This window comes from Catharus ustulatus, chromosome 2 (assembly GCF_009819885.2).
Source record: "Catharus ustulatus isolate bCatUst1 chromosome 2, bCatUst1.pri.v2, whole genome shotgun sequence".
Taxonomy (NCBI): domain Eukaryota; kingdom Metazoa; phylum Chordata; class Aves; order Passeriformes; family Turdidae; genus Catharus; species Catharus ustulatus.
Window position 1 is genome coordinate 87,564,726 of NC_046222.1, and position 7,709 is coordinate 87,572,434.

The following is a 7,709-nucleotide window of genomic DNA, read 5'->3' on the forward strand; positions in this document are numbered from 1 at the left end:
CATGTGCCTGAGGGTGTTGTTTAAATATTTCTTGAGTCTGCCAAGCTTGTTGATGTGCTCACTTTCCTGGGGAGCCTGTTCCAGTGCTCAACCACCATCTGGGTGAAGAACCTTTTCCGGGTTTCCAACCTAAACCTTCCCCAGCTCAGCTTCATGCTATGGTCAAAAATGGTTCAGCTGAATGACAACTTGGTACTACAATCTGTAGGCAAATTTTCTTTTAGCTTAAATAGTACCTTGCTTTCATCCTCCTGGAAACACACATTGAATAGGTACATGGTATTATTCATGAAAGGCTGTGTTTTTTCCGTTTTCTGATTACACATGTATATATACACCTATGCAGGAGTTTTCATTGTGACCTGCATTACTGACCTAAAAATTTAATCTGTTACAAAAGCTTCTTAATACTCCAAGATGCAGCAAAGAGTTCAACAAATTATTCCCTAAAGATTTATTTTCATTATACAGTTCTGCCTAATGTGCACATTACTTGGCACTATTTTCATTATAGTTGCTCTCCAGATCATGTTCCTAACATGACTTTCTGTAAAAGATGGTGTAAGTCTTGTCTTAATATGCATGATCAGCTTTGCACATTCTTCCACGTGAGGCATTATTAATAAATAACAGCAGCATTATTTTCCTGTTGAATTGAAAATACATTTAAAAAATATATTTTCTATAGCTACTTTCCATCACAGCTTAATATCATTACATACATTTATGTCTTTAGTTTCCTCGAGGAAAGCTCCAGTGGATGTGTCCTGGTCTTGTCTGGGATAGAGTTAATTTTCTTCCTAGGAGTTGGTACAGTGTTGTGTTTTGGATTTAGTATGAGAATAATGTTGAAAACACAAGGATGTTGCTCATTAGTACTTATCTTCGGTCAAGGACTGTTCCATTTCCCATGCCCAGACACTGAACAGGTGCACAAAACACCAGGAAGGAACATATACAGGACAGATGACCTGAACTGGCCAAGGGGATATTCCATACAGAAGGTCATGGCCAGTATATAAACCTGGAGGGGCTGGTTGCTGCTCAGGAATGGGCAGGAAAGTGTTGCGGGTTTTAATGGAAATTTAATTTCTTCTGTATTTCTTCCAGTTTTAGCATATTCTTCTGATATTTTTATACAAAGAAGTTTCCCAGTCTTAAGTTAGAAGAAAATATTATTTGTCCTCTCCCTCCTTGTATGCAAACAGCTTTCTCTTAAGTTCACTTACTAGCCTCTCCCTGTGTTTATCTATTACCCTACAGCAGGTCACTAAAAAAGCAATTTTTTGTTTCTGATCATATATCCCCCACCTGGGAGAGGCTTTTTTTTTTTGCAGGAGGAAGAAGAGACAGGAAGAACTTATTACAGTTAGTTTAAAAATGAACAAAACCAAACACCTTCATTGTTATCTTTAGGATACTAATTCTGAGGGGAATCAAAGGTTCAGTATATTCTGGTGTAAGTGTTTGGATACAAATGTGAAAGCAACAATGCTTGTGAAAGGAAAACTTAGAGTAGTGTTGACACCAATTGAAATACAATCAGAGGAAGTGTAACAAATAAACTTTTGTCTCCCTTAGGTCATGAAAATTTTGTTTCCAAGATCATGAATTCAGAAAAAGCATGCCTATGAATACAAATGCACAAAATTGTTGAGGAAATAAGTTTGTTATTTTTAGATGCTTTCTCACTAGACAAACTATGAATAAGTTAATATAAATACAAGGACTATTCAGGAAGAAAAAGAAAGTGGTTCAGCACAAGCAGCAATCAAGGCTAGTTACATCTTTTATTTGACTGAAATTTGCAGATTTTAAAATGTATTTCAATAAACACAGGTTTGCACCTGTGGATGGGTTGCATTTGTAGCTGTTCTCACCCCCTTTAATGGAAATGTGATAAAGACATGAAACGAAAATAATGAATATTCACACAAAAACATATCAAGGTTTTTTTTTATTTGTTTGTTTTGGGGGGTTTTATTTGTTTTTTTGGAAAATGTCTTTGAAGCCTAGTCCTTCCAAAGCTACTCTGACTAGATGTCCATTACAGACCATATAGATAGAATGCAAGAAGAACCTTTACTGATTATGTGGTCATTAATTTAAGATTTTCAGCCAGGAATCCAAACTGTAGTGTAAAGCAGGAGTTAAATACCTATATGTTAAGTAAATAAATGGAATTTCAGGTACTTCTGTGAATACTAAATTATTGTTTTATTATTTAACTATCTGTATGTGTGGCACCAAACATGTCTTTTTAGAGTTGCTGTTGACCTGCTCATTCACAAGGATAAGAATATGCCATCCTCACACCAGGGGTACTATTGAGGTAAAGAATATTCCTTATTTATAAGATATCTTTGTATTTTTCAATTATTCAACATTTACTGTAGGTTATATTTTTCTACTTCTAATGTATTTTCCTGGGTTACCAGCATGCATATTGTCATGAACAAGAGCAAACTATGTGTGATTTACATGGAAAGCCATGTTGTTTTATGAGGCAAAGCAGCGTGCAGCAAAGTTCCATGTCACAGTGTATCAGTCAGAAATCTTTTAAGCTGTGCTTTTGAATACTTCTGTAATGCCATCTTTTGCTGCTTTAAAATTTACTCTTTTAGGCTTGAACTCACTCATAGGCTGTAGAGAATGGAAGGAATTTGTTCAAATGGAATTTTTAATATGAACACAAACTATCAGCTGAAATAGCAGCGCTATTTATGTTATATTTATTTGAGAAAAATGAATACACCTTTATGTATAAACATTTAGTAAATAATACAAGAATACACATCTATTTGATTTTATAGTAGGGCACTCTAAATTTACTTAGTTAACTTCTATTCTAAGTACAGCAAATCAGCAATCAATCCATGAGTTTTAGGGAAAAATAAAATCAAAACAGTATTTGATGTTGCAAATTGCAAGGCACAAAATAGCCATCTCTGTCTGTCATATTGCCTTGGTTTACTTTTTAACTTGATTACCTCCTCATTTTCTTCATATGGTGAGCCTTTATGACTTAGCCTTCGCTGAATTTCAACCGAAAACAAAGAGGAAAGAAGAAAAAGATAATTTTTTTAAGGGATTTACTTGCACTCCTCTCCAGGAGGCAACACTACTAAAGTGAAAAATAGTTATCTAAAGAACTGGGAATTGAGTGTTCTTAATCCACAAGATCTTACAATGACCAACTCTCCAAGGGGCTGCCTTGTTTCCATAATAACTTTTCTTTGGTTGTGTGAAATATTTGAATGTGTGTGTGTGTGCGTGTGTGTGTATGTGCTTGTGTTCCTAAAGAACAAAGCAAAGACAATGTAAGTTCAAAGTTTGTCACAGGAGGAGTTTTAGCTATGTGTGTGGTTCATGTAGATAAATCATTCCCTTTCATAATATTCATTAAAATGACATTATTCTCTTTGGGCTGATACATTAAGAGAGCTGAAGAACACAGAAAAAAATAAAGTGGAATTTTTTATCTATTTTTTCATTACAATGATAATTAATGTACAATTAATTTAAAAAGAAAATTAAAATAGCAATTACTTCAATTAAAGCTGCAAAGAACTGGTTCAATTTAGTACCCTCATATAATTCTCCAAATGTGTTATTGTTTGTAAAAACCTGCCATTCAGAACCTGTGGATCAAACAATTTTTCAAAATTAGTTTTAAGTCTGTGAGGGTAGGTGGCAAATTATACCCAGGGCAGGGCACATGCAAGATATTAGACTGAATTTCAGCATACAGTGTCTTTGAAAAAGAGCAGGTAGGATCTATATTTTTTACAATCTAATAATTGAGTTCCTCAAATGTTGTGGTACCAGAGCATTCTCAGCTCCCACTGACATCAACAGACATGGAAGGTGGAGACCATCATTCACCACCCTCATCATTTGGCATCTGTTATCCCATGTTTGGCACATCTCTCACGCTATACTAGAAGGAATCCAGGATTCATGGAGGTTACAAAAAATAGTGAGCATGAATGAACATGAATACATACTGTCATGATGGAAGCCCTGATTTCCAGCTCTTCTTCATAACAAATATCTATGTTTTACACCATTGTAGTTTCACACAGGCTTTAGGACTCCGAGAATCCGTGTCACTCACTTGTGAAAACAGGCACCTGACTGCTCCCTCCCTTTTATCCATGAATCTCACTTATTTTTTTCATACTGGTAGAGCTGGTTCTTCTCCTAGGTCGCTGCAGCTTTGCCTAATTTATTTCCTTCTGATATCCATGTGAGATCAGTTTCATCCCACTCAGCTCAAAGTGGTGTTTTGTTAAATATAGTTGGAAACACTTGCTTTGAAAAGAATTAATAAGCTGAAGTCTACACCGAAAGTAATTGCTTGGTCTATGGCTGTGATCCTAGCTAGATAGGTAGTCTCACAGAATCATTTCACACAAAATTGCAATCTGCAGTTAATCACAGGAAAAGAAATGGGATTTTAAACATGACATTTTGTAGTTTTGCTAAGTTAATATATCCCACCCACGCATTGTTATTGCTCTTCTGACCAATATTTGCATGTGTCAGAACCTGAAATTTGAATTCCCAGTTAAGCACAAAAATGCCTTTGTTTCCTCCTCTTAAGCAAATTAGCCATGTGACCAAAATTTGAAATCTTTGGATTGCTCCTCCTCTACCTGTTTGCAGCACAGACTAAGTGTAAATACTCTAAACATTGAAGTACCCATAATTTGTGTTACACACACAAAAAAAAATCCTCTTTGGAACATTAGATGTGAAAAACTCATCCTTATTATTTTTACTTCATTATATACATATCGGTCTTCCCCAATAAAAATACCATAACCTTATTATGAACAAGCAACAAACCCAAGGAAAAACAAACAGCTTTATTTTGAATCTGAACATGAAATCCAATTTATTATAAGGGCCTAAGATCCACAAGTACAGAATGCACAAAAATAAGATTTCATTCCTTCCTTTTTCTTCTATGATTGTTGCAAAATGTTAAAATTACAATACTAATAATTTTTTATTTTCAAGGGAGTCATGGCACTTTATTGAGCATAAGGCCAGAGTCATGGTCACATTACTGTATTTTAACAACTATGTATCATCTGAGTCTCATTGATCTCTTGTGTGTTTGCATCAGTATTTTAATTTTTATTAATTCACCTTCACTGTGGTCTAGGTCATGCTGAATCCTTTCGCACTTGCTGCATATTTGTGGTTACCCAGCCACAGACTAGAGTTTAAATACCACTGCTGTCTGTATTCTATTCCTTCAGCCTCTGTGACGCTGCTTCAACTTACTGTGCTAATAAATTTTGCTGCACAAAAGGAGGACTAGGCAAATATGAAAGCATGTAGCATAGCAGCAGAAGTAGGATTATGTGAGCTCTTATAACTCTTTAGATAATATTCTTTACTCTGCTGAACAACTTTATGTCCCTGATTGTTTCAAAGGAAGCAGCCACTGTAATTTGAATCACACTCAAGCATGACTTTCCAAGAGACATGAGAGAGGAATTCTGGGAGAGAATAAAGTAGGGCTTGTCCAAGACATGCTTTGGTTTCTCTTGTAGATATGAAGTGTACAGAAAGTTTTTTATACCCTTTCATCTAATTTTTGACATGTCAGTTAATGGTAAGTTGAATTCTTCCCTTAGGACACTCAGGTCTTTGAGGCAAGGTCTTCTGGATCTGAAGTCACGACAAATGTGAACCACAGAAAAGGAAAATGTGGCATAATAGAAACTAGCTTATATTGGGATTCGATTAAGAGGGAAAGAACACATTACTCCTGAGCAACTTATTTATTCCATGAGTAGCAAAATGTATAAACAAACCTAGTAGATGCATTTCTCCCAAAAATTCCTACTTAATTTCGTGTTAAAGATCATTGTCTTCATAATATGAAAGCTATTAAATGGTTGACATTTTAAATTAGTAATCTCTAATTGTATTATTGACAGCATTATACAAATCACTGGATTATTAATGCTCCAGTGAACATTTGAGCTCCTGAGAGGGAGAAACTTGTCAGAATGGTCTTTACCATGGGAAAATGCAAATATGAAAGATAACAAAGGTGAGGAAAAAAGTGAAGACACTACTACAAAACTCCTTTCTTAAACTTTCTGGTTTAGTACCTTTACTGTGAACAAGTTAGTAAATAGTTTATTAGCAAGGCATAAATTTAATATTCTATACAAAGAAATCTAAAGCTTCATCAAAACTCTTAAAAGTACATTTATAGGTATCTGCAAATTAGAATGGTACAAATAAGATACATATGGCTTACTTCTCAATTGATGTATACATCTTGAGTTATTTTAACAAATTATTTTTTCATTATGTCTGTTCTCATTCCCCTTTCTAACATGTATTGTTTTAAAGCCATGAAGATAAAAATAAATAAAAATCCTAAAAATATCTTCTCTTAGATAAAACAAGAAAAAAATTCAAACTGTAGATATCTCAGTACTGTAGCTACCATCTTAAGAGTCCTGTTTTATGTAAGACATAGGTTGAAGAAGCTAACAGAGTATCACCAAGGCATATTTAATTTTCTTACAGAATGTGATTGAAGAATATGCTGCAACACTGTCTTATAAGAAAATGAATGGCACACCACAGCTTTTGCTTATTATTTTAAGAAGCAGTGTACAACCTACAGTGCACTCTACCAAGAGTGGCAGCAGTTCATATTAATGTCAGCTAAGATGAATCCTTGAAGTTTACAAAACTTCTAACTGTGAATTTCAGAAAAAAGACTGTAAGATGCCTCACGCATAAAATATCACCTTTAAAATATCACATTGAAATAAAATATTTGTTCACCAAATAAACTCCAGAGTTAAAAGCAGGAACTTATTTTCATTAAAAATCTTAGTTAAAGATTTTCTTAGATGATATTTATCTTTAAGAATTCTTCAACCAAGTCAAGCCTGTAACTGACTCTACCAACTGATACTTTAAAAATGCTGGAAAATATATTAATATTTTAAATATTAATAAAATACAGATATAGTAAAAGTTTTCATATGGATACTAATAGTTCTGTTTATGATAGAAAATGAAAAGTATTATTGGAGGTCATGGCATAAAATTATGTATTTTTGGTACAGCAATTTCACGAATACAAGCCGCACCAATTTGACCAAAATTTTGGTGGAAACCCGGAAGTGTGGCCAATATTCGGGGGCAGCTAATATATGAACAATATTCTAAAAACTGCCAACATGGAAGTGAGAGCCCACGGCAGCCCCAAGCCAAGCTGGAACCCGGCCAGCCCCAGCAGAGGTGGGAAAGCCTGGCAGAGGCGGGGCCAGCAGTGCGGGGGGCAGGTGGCAGAGCCCGGGCCAGCAGGGCGGGGGAACCCGTGAGAACTGGGGCTAGCAGTGCAGGGGAGCATGGCAGAAGCAGGAAGGCCGGCGGGTGGGGCTGCCTGGCAGCGGGAGAAGCCCAGCAGAATCGGGGCCAGCAGCGTGGGGGAGCCCGGCGGTGCGGGGGCCTGCAGTGCCGACCAGGGTGAGGAAACGTGGCGGCGGTGCAGACGGGAGGGGGCGGTCGGCGAGCCTGACAGCGGCGGTGGTGGTTACCCCGCCAGCAGGGCGAGCAAACGCAGCAGCGGGGCGGTGCTGACGGGAGAGGGGGGACAGCAAGCCCGGTGGTGGCGGCAGCACCACCCGGCCAGCCCTGCCGAGCCGTGGTGCTGAGCTGGG